General features: G+C 37.9%; 2 pseudogenes; both read left to right on the top strand.

Moving 5' to 3' along the window:
- The first annotated feature begins 4,151 nt into the window (after positions 1-4,151).
- LOC121757754 lies at positions 4,152-8,463 on the top strand (annotated as a pseudogene).
- A 3,661-nt stretch (positions 8,464-12,124) lies between these two features.
- LOC121759306 lies at positions 12,125-17,035 on the top strand (annotated as a pseudogene).
- Positions 17,036-17,046: the final 11 nt, after the last annotated feature.

The raw sequence follows: 17,046 nt of genomic DNA, 5'->3' as shown, positions 1-17,046 counted from the left end.
GGTATAGACTGTAGTATGCTTGCAAAGGTGGTGCGAAGGTTGAAGACGAAGCACCGAATGGCCATGCATGTAAATTGTAAAATGCAAAGCTTCTCAGACCTCAGCCATGGAATGAATCTTTACAATGACTTCGTTTCATGTTGTATTTGTTCTGTTGTGTGTATTGTATTGTATTTGTATTCATACTTGACCTTATCAATGTCAGCATAAATATCAAACCTACCATCTAGTTATAATGATATGGATATTATAAACTACTCTACTCTTAATTTTTTGCAAGTTAGGCACGCCGTTTTATTATAATTCTCAACCATATTCCTGTTGGGGTACAAACCCATCCCACATCGGATGAGTAGGGGAAGTTGGAAGGTGTATATAATTCATGTCCAACCCAATTAGTTTGAGGCCTTTTGGGAGTGACCCAAAAACAAATCCGTGCGGGCTTGACCCAAAGGGGACAATATCAAACTAATGTTGCAGTCGATGATCCTAACAAGTGGTATCAGAGCCCAGGTGGCTATGGGTTGTGCCTGGATGAGCCCCGATTGGGGTCGGGCCCTGAATGACTCGGGTTAGAGTCGGGCCCAGGATGACCCAGGGGCCAGGGCTGGAACGACCCATGTTCGTGTCGACTGCGTTCCCGATGTGGTCTCGGTTTGAGGGGAGGTTTGTTGGGGTACAAACCCATCCCACATCGGATGAGTAGGGGAAGTTGGAAGGTGTATATAATTCCTGTCCAACCCCAATTAGTTTGAGGCCTTTTGGGAGTGACCCAAAAATAAATCCGTGCGGGCTTGACCCAAAGCGGACAATATCAAACTAATGTTGCAGTCGACGATCCTAACAAGTGGTATCAGAACCCAGGTGGCTATGAGTTGTGCCTGGATGAGCCCCGGTCAGGGTCGGGCCCTGAAGGACTCAGAGTTAGAGTCGGGCCAGGATGACCCAGGGGCCAGGGCTTGAACGACCCATGTTCGTGTCGACTGCGTTCCCGATGTGGTCTCGGTTTGAGGGGAGGTTTGTTGGGGTACAAACCCATCCCACATCGGATGAGTAGGGGAAGTTGGAAGGTGTATATAATTCCTGTCCAACCCCAATTAGTTTGAGGCCTTTTGGGAGTGACCCAAAAACAAATCCGTGCGGGCTTGACCCAAAGCGGACAATATCAAACTAATGTTGCAGTCGACGATCCTAACAAGTGGTATCAGAGCCCAGGTGGCTATGGGTTGTGCCTGGATGAGCCCCGATTAGGGTCGGGCCCTGAAGGACTCAAAGCTAGAGTCGGGCCCAGGATGACCCAGGGGCTAGGGCTGGAACGACCCATTTCGTGTCGACTGCGTTCCCGATGTGGTCTCGGTTTGAGGGGAGGTTTGTTGGGGTACAAACCCATCCCACATCGGATGAGTAGGGGAAGTTGGAAGGTGTATATAATTCCTGTCCAACCCCAATTAGTTTGAGGTCTTTTGGGAGTGACCCAAAAACAAATCCGTGAGGGCTTGACCCAAAGCGGACAATATCAAACTAATGTTGCAGTCGACGATCCTAACAATTCCAGAACCTTCTCACATACATTTTTTAATCAAGTCCCAAATAATTAACTTTATTCCCTTAATATTCAAATTATATGACGCAACACAAATTACAATTGCTGAATTTGTTGTAATCGGACGTGAAAATATGTCCACATGTGACATTTTTTGGGATAATAAAATTACATGACATAATGTTAAGGATGATCTCCTTAACGTCGGATTAACTCCTCCGTGAGGTCGCGGGAATCGTTTGCCCGTCGATCGCACACAGTAAGAATTAGGGTTCCTCCGTGAAGTCGCGGGAATCTTTGCCCGACGATCAACAACGACAAGATCTAGGGTTTGATATTGAAGAAGAAGAGAAAAGCTACGTGAATAATATTCTATTTCATGAATGATGATTATGAAATATTCCCACATATTTATAATGTGGAATCCTCAACAAATAAATCTAATCTAATCTTAACCAACTAAGCAAAATATACTATAAAGATATTAATTACTAAATTGTGGGAGATATGGAAGATATGTCTCGTATCAACTCCCCACGGTTGAAATCCACCTTGTCCTCAAGGTGGAAATCGCGAAGCAACAACGAGAGTTGAAAGCCAAAAATTGTTGAGAGACGTATGAAAGCACCCGTTGTTAAGGATAATCTCCTTAACGTCGGATTAACTCCTCCGTGAGGTCGCGGGAATCGTTTGCCCGTCGATCGCACACGGTAAGAATTAGAGTTCCTCCGTGAAGTCGCGGGAATCTTTGCCCGACGATCAACAACGACAAGAACTAGGGTTTGATATTGAAGAAGAAGAGAAAAGCTGCGTGAATAATATTCTATTTCATGAATGCTGATTATGAAATATTCTCACATATTTATAATGTGGAATCCTCAACAAATAAATCTAATCTAATCTTAACCAACTAAGCAAAATATACTATAAAGATATTAATTACTAAATTGTGGGAGATATGGAAGATATGTCTCGTATCAACTCCCCACGGTTGAAATCCACCTTGTCCTCAAGGTGGAAATCGCGACGCAACAACGAGAGTTGAAAGCCAAAAATTGTTGAGAGACGTATGAAAGCACCCGTTGTTAAGGATAATCTCCTTAACGTCGGATTAACTCCTCCGTGAGGTCGCGGGAATTGTTTGCTCGTCGATCGCACACAGTAAGAATTAGAGTTCCTCCGTGAAGTCGCGGGAATCTTTGCCCGACGATCAACAACGACAAGAACTAGGGTTTGATATTGAAGAAGAAGAGAAAAGCTGCGTGAATAATATTCTATTTCATGAATGATGATTATGAAATATTCCCACATATTTATAATGTGGAATCCTCAACAAATAAATCTAATCTAATCTTAACCAACTAAGCAAAATATACTATAAAGATATTAATTACTAAATTGTGGGAGATATGGAAGATATGTCTCGTATCAACTCCCCACGGTTGAAATCCACCTTGTCCTCAAGGTGGAAATCGCGACGCAACAACGAGAGTTGAAAGCCAAAAATTGTTGAGAGACGTATGAAAGCACCCGTTGTTAAGGATAATCTCCTTAACGTCGGATTAACTCCTCCGTGAGGTCGCGGGAATCGTTTGCCCGTCGATCGCACACGGTAAGAATTAGAGTTCCTCCGTGAAGTCGCGGGAATCTTTGCCCGACGATCAACAACGACAAGAACTAGGGTTTGATATTGAAGAAGAAGAGAAAAGCTGCGTGAATAATATTCTATTTCATGAATGATGATTATGAAATATTCTCACATATTTATAATGTGGAATCCTCAACAAATAAATCTAATCTAATCTTAACCAACTAAGCAAAATATACTAATTACTAAATTGTGGGAGATATGGAAGATATGTCTCGTATCAACTCCCCACGGTTGAAATCCACCTTGTCCTCAAGGTGGAAATCGCGACGCAACAACGAGAGTTGAAAGCCAAAAATTGTTGAGAGACGTATGAAAGCACCCGTTGTTAAGGATAATCTCCTTAACGTCGGATTAACTCCTCCGTGAGGTCGCGGGAATCGTTTGCCCGTCGATCGCACACGGTAAGAATTAGAGTTCCTCCGTGAAGTCGCGGGAATCTTTGCCCGACGATCAACAACGACAAGAACTAGGGTTTGATATTGAAGAAGAAGAGAAAAGCTGCGTGAATAATATTCTATTTCATGAATGATGATTATGAAATATTCCCACATATTTATAATGTGGAATCCTCAACAAATAAATCTAATCTAATCTTAACCAACTAAGCAAAATATACTATAAAGATATTAATTACTAAATTATGCGAGATATGTCTCGTATCACATAACTGGAGTAAAGTACAAAAAAAGGACTAAGCTTTTTGGGCTACGTTCATGAACCAATACTTTTATTAGATTGAGCAGCTTGTTTTAGATTCGGCTACAATATGGATCTAGAATATTTTCAAATATTTTAGAAACACATATTACAATTTATTAGTAGCTGTTAAAATCTTGCAGCTAGCTAGCAGATTAATGTAGTGTGTTAACTATATTAGAGTACTATAAATATCTGCATAACACAATAGTACTATACTCTTCATAAATAGTAGTTTACGTTAAAAGCTAAGTAAATAGAATGTTGATGAGTGCAGCAACTGGTTTCTGTTCTCCAATCAAATCATCAATATATCTTACAAAATTTGGTGCCAATCATCCAAAATTGAATGCTTTTAGTGGTAAATATCAACAAACACATTCCTACTCCACTAAATTCTGCCACCCACCGGCGTCGCAACTCACTGCGGCGGCAGCGGCGGTGGTTGATAATAATGGGCATGGAGGAATAGGTATCCTTGATTTTTATAAAGGGAAGAATATTTTTGTTATTGGTGCAACTGGTCTCCTTGGAAAAGGTAGTAAGTTCTATACTACATGCATATGCGAAAGTTTTCTATTCCATTGTCGCATATATCTATATTTTGGGATGAATCATAGGCTAACCTATCATTATTCTAGTTTTTTTAGTAAAGTTGATATTTATATGCATGCATTCAATTAATATTGCTTCCATGTAGTTATTTTAAAGCAAAATTTCACAAAAATCATGAAATTTGTAATTTTATAACACTATTAATAACATGCTAATTACGTGACAATCATAATTTCCCTCTAAATCTAAACAAAATAATAATAATAATAATGGCTACAAAATTGATACCTTTGATACTTAAGATTGAGTTTGGTAAAATCTTGATTTTACAATTTTTTTTAATAAATATATGGAAATTGAATGGAATCAATTATTATATATTCCAAACTCAATCAACAAATAGTAGAGACTTAATCAGTAGAAACTCAATCAATATAGTATAGTATTAGAAATCCAATGATCAGTATATATTACAAACTCAATCAGCATAACTATAGGATATTACTGAAATTTTCTGTATATGAATGTAAGGAATTAGGATTTATTATAATCCTCATATATTGTTTCAAAACTCTTGAGTTTGAAAATATTAATCTTGCAGCTGTTGTGGAAAAGCTATTGAGATCAACCTCGGTGGACAAAATCTACTTGCTAATAAAGGCAAAAGACAAGGAAGCTGCACTTGATAGATTACAAAGAGAAGTACAAAACCATAAACATCTTTATGTTATTGATATACCTTTTGTTATTTAATTTAATTTGGGGGAGAATTAAGTTGCACACGTACTTATAATTACCAGACCCATACCATATTAGATATAGTACACAATTAATTAATAAATATGGACTTTTTGTAGATAATAAGCTCGGAGTTGTTCGCATGTTTGAAAGAAAAATATGGTACAACATATGTAAAGGAGAAGCTAATACAAACCAAATCTGGGAATGGATTGTAAATCTATCGATGCAATTAGGAAAAATGTACATGTAATTATCCAATCTGCAGCTTCCACAACCTTTAATCAGAGGTTAGCTTTCCAGTCTTAATATACTTTAAAAATATATTTAAAATGCTATGTTATTCATGTATACAGACATGTACATACATAATACACATACACGTGTAGGTACGAGTAATGAGGTTTGCCAAGACATGCAACAAACTCGACCTCTTCACACATATATCTACGGGTATGGATTAATTTACAAAATATTACTAGGATATCTACGGGTATGGATTAATTTACAAAATATTGATAAATGGCAAAAAAAATATATCATGAAATTTGGTCAAATTCTGGTTTATTTAATAATTTTCAAAATTTGTGAATTAAAATATAACTTTGATATTTTTCTTAATTGTCCAATAAAAAATTTCAGCATTCTACTTTTCTAAATTTATCAAGCAATATTTACATATATAAAAATTAAAGACATAATTGACTAAATGTATTAAATAATGTTGTTCGAATAGCTGGATGTTTTGTTCGCATGATATAATTTGTTTGCAAAAAAAAGCATACATAAATTTCCCCTAAATCATAGACTGTGGGACAATTAAGAAAAATGTCAAAATTACGGTATAGTTGGCCATTTTCGAAAATTGCTGGATAGACCAATATTTGAGTAAACTTCATGGTATTTTTCATTCATTTACCCATATTACTATTTTATATATAATGGATTATAAAAATGAAATCTTCGCCTCTAGCTATAAGATTCAAACTCAAAAGTCAAAACCATGAATTCACCTCTTTATTGAATGAATTCGTGATCCTAGGTTCGAACTTAGTAGAACGAAGATTTCATTTTTCTCCAACCTTTTCCCTATATATACACATAAAATGTAATGTCGGCGGGTGTTATTGGAATTGATCACTAGTAATAACGATATGTTTGGTGACTACTATGTTTCACCATGATAATAATATTTATCCTACTTTTACATGATGTTTAGTATGCGAGTTGAATTATCTATTGGTCCGTTTTAATATTTCGACATGCCTTGCTTCTCATGTATGTGTTAAACAAACCCAACAAGTAAGTCATGCATTAATTCATTTACATTGAAAACTCAATCATGATAACTAACTTAGGATTATCTAATTATTCTCAAATTTTACATCTTTCCGCTTTAATTGAGATATACTAAGGGAATTTTGGTATGATTACAACTTAATTAAACTTTAATTCGAGTTTTTTTGTAGCTTATGTTAATGAAAAAAGAGAAGAAGGTATAATATTTGAAGAGCCATTGATTATGGGAGGAAATGATGGTGCGGTTAATGTATCAGATGAGATTAGCTTGCTTCTCAATTCATCCCCAAACAATATCGATGCCAACAAATTTTTCAGACAGCTTGGCCTTCAAAGGTTGTATATATTTCAATTTCTATGTTTTTTATAAAAATAAATCGAAGATTATGTATGTTAATGTTTAATGTAACAGAGCCAAAATGATGGGATGGAGTACCACATATCAGCTAAGTAAGGCTATGGGTGAAATGGCAGTGAATGAAATTAGAGGAGATATTCCACTACTTATAATAAGACCATCTATTATCGAGAGCTGCTACAATGAACCTCACCCCAGTTGGATATGAGGTATGTATGAACTGAAACGATCTTAAAATGACTTTCGTATTCGTAAGAACAAAAATGATCTTAAAATGACTCTTTTAATTTCTTATTCGTTTCTTTTATCGATCTTGTATATCTACATTTAATTGTTGCATATTATAGGATGTGTGATCCAGTGATCCAAAGTTATGGGAAAGGACTTATCCCAGCTTTTTGTTCAAATCCTCGAGCACCTTTGGATCTTGTAAGTACTATATACTTCCTCCTTCCTTTAAAAATATAAACTATTTTCATTTAGGTACGTCTCTTCAAAATATACTCCATTCGTCCCATTAAAGATGACCCACTTTCCTTTTTGGTTTATCCCAACCAAGATGATCAATTACTAAAAATGGAAACACTTTTTCTCTCTACTTTATTCTATCTCTCTTACTTTACTCTCTCCACTTCACACACAAAATAAAGTTGCATAAATTCTCGTGTCGCCCAAGGAAGGGGTCATCTTCCTTGGGACGGACGGTGTATTTTTTTTATTTTAGGAAACATCCATCTCTCTAATGAGGTGTGACTCATTATACTTCAATCATTTTTTTCCATCTTACTTTACCAATTATGCATTAAAACTCATGTCGTTTCAAAATTTTCCATTGTTTAAAAGACGAGGGAGTGTTTTATTTCATTTTTATTTTAGTTTTAGTTAGATGATGCATGTAGTCATTTCAGATACCGAATTGCTCTTGATAATGACCAAATGGTTCTCGAGGCCACACACTTGTATCAATTTCTTTTACAATTTGTGTATATGTTTTTGTCAGATACCGGTGGATTTAGTAGCAAATACGACGATTGCTGCAACTGCAAAGCATGCAAGTAGATATATGCAACAACCCAGTGTGTACCATCGCATCTTGTCATTCGAATCCTATGACAGTATTCGACTTTTTTGAATATCTATATGAATACTTTAACACAACACCTTTGGGAAGTGAGAAATCACATATCACAAAAGTCGAAATTTTCGATAATTTTGATGAATTCTCCAAATGCACAAGAGATGAAATTTTGAAACGATGCAAAGTTGGTGAAGATACAAGGAGGATTCGAGAGTGCAATGCCAAAGTTGAATATACTGAGCAACTTTGTAAGATGTATGAATTCGCAACATTCCTCAAAGCCAGGTATGGACCTATCACCTATGCGCATTCGTTGGTACTCTATCCGTCCGTCATTATTTGTCACTGGTTTCCTTTTAGGTCCGTCCGTCAATACTCGTCACACTAATCTTTTATTATTTTTGGTAATAGACCTCACATTCCACTAACTCATCCAGACTCGCATTTTATTATAACACTATGTAAAAGTATGATTCACATTCTGCTAAGCCTTTCAATTCACTTTCCATTACATTTCTTAAAACTTGTCAAAGTATGCCAGCTAATGTATGACAAAGGGAGTATAATAATACATCTGGCATTGAAAATAATCAACTTTTTTTTATCTTAATTTTAGTCTCTTATTTTTCATCAACCACTAGTTTTCTCTATCTCATTTTTAACTTTATCAATTTTGCATTAAAACTCATACCGTGCATTAAAAACAATGTTTTTATAGACATAGTTAATACTCTCTCCTTCTCACTTTAGGAGTCTCAGTTTACTATTTTTGGGTGTCTCACTTTAGGAGTCCCGGTTGGAATATTCCATAAATGGTATTAGGCCCTACATTCCACTAACCTTTTTCCACTCACATTTTATTATAAAACTAATATAAAAAAGGTAAATGTGGCTGTGAATGGTGGACAATCCGAAATAGCAACACGTGTTAGGTTTTGGTGGCCAGGGGGAATATAGTATGTATTATATGAAAAATTCAATTTATCATGTGTCACATATTGATGCGAACAGGGGTGGATCTACACTTATAGAAAAAGGGGCAATCGCCCCACCTTATATTTTCATATCCATGTATATATTTTACTTCCTTCGTCTCATAGTAGATGTCACACTTTCCTTTTTAGTTTTCCCACAAAAGATGTCACATTTCCTCTTTTGGAAAAAGTTCATTCTCACATCAATTATAAATTTATATTTTCTCTCACCACTTAACACACAAAATAACATCTCCTAAAATCTCGTGTCATCTCCCAAGTGTGACATCTATTATGGGACGGATGAAGTATATTTTATCATTTTTTCCAATTTCTCACTAAATGTCCCTCCTCAAATTTTTTAAAATTTCCTTATCAATAAATTTGCCTCTCTCCCTATAAATTTCTGGCTCCACCCTGGATGCGAATATTTTATGTCAATATTAAACTCAAGTTTAATTAATCAAACCTAATATTACAACAAAACTGGAAGAATATAACAGTTGTTGAAGACAAGTGAATTGTTTAACTTGTAAAGAAATGAAAGCATGTAAATTCGTTTATGGTTTTGATCAAGATTGTTTTAGATTACTAACTCAAAACCACTATAAGAAAGTAAAGACAAAGATTAAACAAGTATTGAGGAAAAATGTTACCCATAAAAACATAAGCACGACGGATGAAAACCTTAGTCAATGAAAAGATTAAAAAGTTATTTGTTATTGTTTTGAATATGAAGTGATATTTTGAGGGATCGTAAATGATATTATTCTTGCATAAAAATGATATATCCCGTTTATAAAAATGATATGGTGTTTTATCACACAAAAATAATACTATCATTGTATATATCCTATAATATTTTTTTTCAGCCTTTGATATAATATCATGCAATTAGGATTTCGTTATAATCCTCATAAAATTATCTGTAATTTAATATATATTTTTTATATTAAATTGAGAAATTATAAGATATATATCCTCAAAAAACATATATCAAATTGAGAAAATTATATAAAATTTAAAGTTTAAAGATAATTTTGAGGAGAGAGAAAGTGGGTAGAAAGCTAATGACGATTGGATACGTAATTGTTTATTCATCCCCTTTAATTATGTAGTGACTAAAATACTCTCCTAAATTCTGAAAATGATAATTTTATGGATTGAATATGGACACCACAATCCAAAATTAGTCATAGAAATAAAATATTTCTTTTACATCTAATTAATATTTCCAATTAATTGCTAGTTAATTTAGGGAAAATATATTATAGCTAATTAATCAAAATGATCAATTAATTAATGACTAATTAAGAAATGTCTCCTTCCATCAATATTTTCAAATGATAGCTGAATATGCGAAATTGTTAATTATAGCTAATTAATTAGAAAATATTATCAAAATGATTAATTGAGTTATGCTTAATTAGAAAATGTCTCATTTCCATCAATATTCTCAATTGATGGCGGAATATTCAAAATGGCTAATTGATAGCTAATTAATTAGAAAAAAAAAACGTATCTTACCAAAGTACTCCCTCCGTCCAATAATAGATGTCACACATTCTTTTTTAGTTTGTCCCACAAAAGACGTCACATTTTCTTTTTTGAAAAAAGTTCTCTCTCACATTAATATAAATATACTATTTTCTCTCTCCACTCAACACACAAAACAACATCTCCTAAAATCCCATATCATTCCTCAAGTGTGTCATCTATTATGGGACGGAGGGAGTACATATATTCTATAAAAAAAATCTAATTCTATTTAACATTCTCTCATGACACACATGCCCCGTTTGTAAAGTTGGTTTTGTATTAGATATGGAGAAGAATAGTACTCCCTCCGTCCCATAGTAGATGTCACACTTTCCTTTTTAGTTTGTCCCATAAAAGATGTCACATTTCCTCTTTTGGAAAAAGTTTCCTCACACATCAATTATAAAATTATATTTTCTCTCACCACTTAACACACAAATTAACATCTCCTAAAATTTCGTGTCATTTCCAAAATGTGTCATCTTCTTTAAGACGAAGGAAGTAGTTCATTTTATGATGTCTTACAAAAGTGGAGAAGAGTTCTTAGTATAGGTGAACCTCTCCCCCTACTAACAATACACCACTGGTAAGCTCGTTGTCCCCTACTTTAGAATTTTTTTTACCTTATTTATTTGTTAAACAACCTCGTAGTTCTGAAATGGATATTCCCCGACTTCTGGTAGGGCCGCCACCTCGGCCATCTCATGGTCTGCCGCCAATAGCTTAGGGATCTTAAAAAATCATGATGTGTTTCTTTTTGAAACCACTCCTATATGTTATACTCACTCCGTCTCGTACAAATAGTTCATATTCATTTATAGTAACATTTTTCTCCTTCTCTTTTACTTTATTATTTATGGCCCCACTATCCGCTACATAATTTCAACTACTTTTTTCTCCTTCTATCTTACTTTATCAATAATAAATTAAAATTCATGCCCATATCAAAAGGCATATTTCTATAGGATGGATGGAGTAAAATACTGCACAAGTGGCTATTGCCTTGAGGTTTCTCCATGACATATGACACATATCTACTTGTTATTAACTTCCAAATAATCTGGGATATCCTACATAGTAAGAGAAATTGAAAAAGTTAGGAGTATTGTTGGTGCTCTCCTTGTGTAGGATTTGAGTTCACCTAAGAAAGGAATCTTTTCAGCAGTACTACTCTATCCGTCCGCCATTACTTGTCACTAATTTATTTTTTAATCCGTTCGCCAATACTTTTTACACTTACTTTTTACTACTTTTGATAATTGACCACACATTCCATTGACTCATTCACACTCACATTTTATTATAAAACTAATATGTAAAAGTAAGACTCACATTCCATTAACTTTTTTAATCTACTTTCTATTATATTTTTTAAAATTTGAGTCGGGTCAACTTGTGCCAAGTATTGGCAGAGAGAGGGAGTAGTATTTGAGTAAACTAGGTAGATTTAAACTTATATTCATTCTATAGTAATATTTGAGTTTCCATGTATCGAAAACATATATTAAAAAAAGTTTAGTCATAATGACTTTCTAAATGGTTATTTGAGTATTGCAATGAATATGTTACTCAAGTTCTGTGCTTTATGTCTCTCTGTATTATTTGTTAAATACGTAACGTAGTTACCATAAACAATGCTAAAACAATATATTCATTGAAATATGAAATACTAAAAAGACTATTATTCTGTGCCACCAAAAAAAGAAAATTTATAAGGAATAAAAAACAAGTGCCTTCAAGAAAAGAAAATAGAAAGTGAAGCTTGGTGAATGAGAATGTCCGTCCACATTCTTCGCCTGTCTTCCCGGTCTTCCTTTGCCACCATCATCACCCTCCATGCTCTCTCTCTCTCACACACTCTTCTCTTCACTCTTTCTCCCTCTCATTTTGACTGTTTCATGGATCTAAAACTATCTCCATCAATGCATTTCATCACGACGATAATGAAGAATCATCTCTCCATCTAGACACCACGAGAGGCGCCACAACAATGAATGACAGATCCAATGAAGACGATCGAAGGCACCCTGCCCGCAAAGAAGACGACAAAAAGACCCGCAAAGACGAAGACAAGAGGACCCACAAAGAAGACAAAAGAAGCTCCCCTGCCCGAAAACACAACTCCAAAACCAAAGACAAATCCGACGAAGAATCTCGAAAAGCCCCTACCGGCAAACACGCACCCAAAGGCGGCCACGCCAAACTCGAAGAACATAAAGCTAAAGCGCATGACAAGCTCCAAGGAGACGACCGGACCCGAAAACACAACGCCAAAACGAACGACAAGTTCGAGCAAGACAATAGTCGGAAACCGAATGAGAGGTTGGAAGATGACAATAGAGGCAAGATTGAACAAGCTAGCAAAACTAAACTTGTCCAAAAGCATAATATTAAGACGGCGGAGAGATGCCAAGAAGATGCCACGGCCCCACAGGACGAGGACAACAGGTGCATGCTAGCGGGGGTATCCACCTCGCCTCCGCGGCAGAAGAGTCAGTCCTACAGCCACCAGCTGAGGACGAACACAGCGCCGCACAACGCCAACAAGCGCCAACACCAGCTCCGGAAACACAGCCTCGACGAGAACCGCATCTTGAACCACCACCAAGGGGGCAACGATTCCTCCGAAGAAGACGATTTTTATCCCTACTCTACTGTTACCGGCAATGCAGCCAATGTTGATAACCAGAGGATTGAGGTCGACGGAGGCAGAGGCGGTGATGACCCGCATCAGCCCTTGATGGAGTTTATGGGTAATGGTGGCGGTGTCGGTCTATTCAAGGCGCCTAGTAGAGCACCCGTCAACCCCAACCGCCCACCTTGCATTGAGCTTCGCCCTCATCCCTTGAGAGAAACTCAGGTATTTGTTTTGGATAATATTAACAAGCATGGTACCAAGCGAATTCATGGATTGATTATGTATAGGTGGGGAAGTTTATAAGGACAATCACAAGCACAGAAGCACAGTTGTGGGCAGGCCAGGAATCAGGGGTGAGAGTGTGGAATTATGCAGATGCATATAAGTCCGGGATAGGGACGAGTGGGAGGGTGAGGAGAGGTGACGAAGATGCTGCACCATTCTACGAATCAGCAAGCACACCCCCAACGACATGCCTCATTGTTGATCAAGGGTGCAAGCTGGTGTGGAGTGGCCACAAAGATGGTAAAATCAGATCATGGAAGATGGACCTCAATTTCTCCGACGAGAATAGCTTCAGAGAATATTTTTGTTGGCAGGCACATCGAGGCCCCGTTCTTTCAATGGACGTTTCTTCTTATGGTAGCATCTTGTTTCTCTATGTCAAAATCACATTTACTCCTAGTAACAGTTCGTAGCTATTCTCGTGTGTCTGTCACGTAGGTGATATATGGACAGGATCTGAGGGCGGCTCTATAAGGGTCTGGCCATGGGAAGCTGTGGAGAAATCGCTTTCTCTCCCAGCCGAGGAAAAACACATGGCTACTCTGTTGGTGGAGCGCTCCTGCATTGACCTCAAGAGCAATGTTACAGTTAATGGCGCGAGTAGCATTTCTTCTTCAGATATCAAAGCTTTGTTGTGTGATCATGTCCATGCCAAAGTTTGGGTTGTTGGTTCATCATCCTTCTCCTTATGGTACCTTTATAGGAATATTTTGATTTCTTGACAAGTTATTGTTAACACTCATAATTGATTATGCCTCTTGAACCAGGGATGCTCGTACAAGGGACCTTATAAAAGTGTTCACCGTGGATGGTCAGACAGAGAATCGTCCCGAGGAGAAATCATCCCAAGACCAACCGGTTGAAGATGAGGCAAATGTTAAGCTTGTGACCAAGTCGAAGAAGGAGAAGTCCAACTTCTTGCAGCGCTCACGTAATGCTATCATGGGAGCTGCGGATGCTGTCAGAAGAGCAGCAAAGGGAGGCGGGACGTCTGAGGATGGAAAGAGAACAGAGGCCATAGTACTGGCATCCAATGGAATGATTTGGACCGGCTCTTCAAACGGCACACTCATCCAGTGGGATGGAAATGGCAACCGTCTGCAAGAGTACACTCACCACCCTTGTGGCATCCTGTGTTTCTGCTGTTATGGTGCACGAGTATGGATCGGATACGTAAGCGGAATGGTGCAGATCATTGACCTAGAAGGGAATCTGCTAGCCGGTTGGGTCACACATAATGGGCCGGTTATAAAGTTGGTTGTTGGCAATGGATGCATGTACAGCTTAGCGACTCATGGAGGCATACGTGGATGGCACGTCTCCTCACCCTCGCCAGTGGATGAAATACTACGAACGCAACTATCTGATAGGGAGATCATATACACGAGGCTGGAGAATTTGAGGATTTTGGTCGGGACGTGGAATGTTGGCCAAGGTAGAGCCTCCCACGCTGCCCTCATGTCGTGGTTGGGGTCTTCTGTAGCAGACGTGGGCATTGTTGTTGTAGGCCTACAAGAAGTGGAGATGGGAGCTGGTTTTTTGGCAATGTCAGCTGCAAAAGAAACTGTAAAGAAACCAAGTTAACATAATACATATTTGTTGTTGATTTGTTGTATATTCTTGTAATAGTAGCCATCCGTTTTAGGTAGGGCTAGAAGGAAGTACTATTGGGCAATGGTGGCAAGATCACATCGGTAAGGCATTGGACGAAGAAAATACCTTTGAACGTGTGGGGTCTCGCCAGCTAGCCGGGTTGATGATAGCAATCTGGTATTGTTTGGTCTTCATATATACAACAAAAACAAAAACAGTTGTGTAGAATTTGAAGTGACAAGGTCTTTTCAGGGTGAGGAAGACTCTACGAAGCCACGCTGGGGATCTTGACGTTTCAGCAGTTGCATGTGGTTTGGGTCGAGCGATTGGTAATAAGGTAACTAGCTATTTTGATTGGTAGAAGTTAGGTTTGGTTCATCTCAGACATAATAAATGTGGTGTAGGGAGGAGTAGGGTTACGACTGAGAGTGTATGACCGGATAATGTGCTTCGTTAACTGCCATTTGGCGGCGCATTTGGACGCAGTGAACAAGAGGAATTCCGATTTCGATCATATATTCCGGAACATGACATTCACAAGATCATCAAACTTGCACAACAACTCTGCAGGTACCACCAAGCTTTGCATCACTATCTTCTCTTACACACGCCTGTTTTAACTATTTTCTTTTCACGGATGCAGCCGGTGTGTCATCAGCCGCTCAGATGCCTCGTACCTCCAATGTATATGCATCATCATACCTAATTCTCTTTAATCATTTCTTTGTTTTCTGGAAATAAGTTACAATCTCCTTTTCTTTTTCTAATCACAAAAGAGTGACAAGAGCCCTGATGATGGAAAGCCTGATCTTGCTGAATCGGATATGGTCATCTTCTTTGGTGATTTCAACTACCGTCTCTTTGGCATATCATACGACGAGGCAAGAGACTTTGTTTCTCAAAGAAGTTTCGACTGGCTTCGGGAGAAAGACCAGCTCCGGGAAGAGATGAAAGCCGGTAAAGTCTTCCAAGGGATGCGTGAGGCGCTTGTTAGGTTTCCACCCACCTACAAGTTTGAAAGAGGAAAACCAGGATTAGGAGGTAACATGTTGGTTATTGCTTATATATCGGCTTCTTTCATCGGGACTAACATCTTTCTTCATTCAAGGCTATGATTCGGGTGAGAAGAAAAGGATCCCGGCCTGGTGCGACAGAGTTCTATATCGCGATAACAGATCAAATCCGGCAGATGAATGCAGTTTAGAGTGCCCCGTTGTGGCTTCCATATTCCAGTAGGCACATTTATTTCTCCATTCATCATCATATTCTTCTTTCAAAGCATTCATCGTCATTCATATTTCTCTCTCTTAAAAAGGTATGAGGCACGTATGGATGTGACAGAAAGCGATCACAAGCCGGTGCGATGCAAGCTTAACGTAGACATTGCTCACGTTGATAGATCAGTGAGAAGGCAGGAGTTCGGAAAGATTCTTGAGTCGAATGAATCAATTAGACCACATCTCCAAGCACTACGCTTTGTGCCTGAAACCAATCTCAACACCAACATGATAATACTCAATAATCAAGATACAATCAGCTTCAACATCACAAACCAGAGCATGGAACACTCTGCCTTCTATGAAATCCTATGCCAAGGTCAGACCACCGTCAACGAGAACGAGGTAGCATCTGATTACCGCCCTAGAGCCTCGCTTGGTTTTCCGAGATGGCTTCAGGTACATCTCTCATTATCATATCTCCATTTGTGATTGTATCTAGTGGAAACTTGAATCCTCTGAGATTCGTGTAGGTCACTCCTGCAGCTGGCATGATCGCACCCGATCAAGTTATAGAGGTGGCCGTGCATCACGAGGAGTTCCACACGTCCGAGGAGTTTGTTGATGGGGTCCCTCAAAGCTGGTGGTCTGAAGACACCAGAGACAAAGAGGTGATCTTGCTGGTAAATATAAGAGGAAGCTGCACGGCACAACCAAGAACTCATCGGGTGCACGTACGCCACATTTTCTCCGGGAACCTTTCTTTGGCTATTGTCCCCGCAGCTCAACCTTCCATGGAACCAAAACGGAATACTTCCAAGAAACATGGAGGTTCCCACAGAGGAGGTCAACATTGATGTAGCTTAAGACAAACCTCAATTT

Source organism: Salvia splendens, chromosome 12 (genome assembly GCF_004379255.2).
Source record: "Salvia splendens isolate huo1 chromosome 12, SspV2, whole genome shotgun sequence".
Taxonomy (NCBI): Eukaryota; Viridiplantae; Streptophyta; class Magnoliopsida; order Lamiales; family Lamiaceae; genus Salvia; species Salvia splendens.
This window is presented reverse-complemented; position numbering and strand designations above follow the sequence as displayed.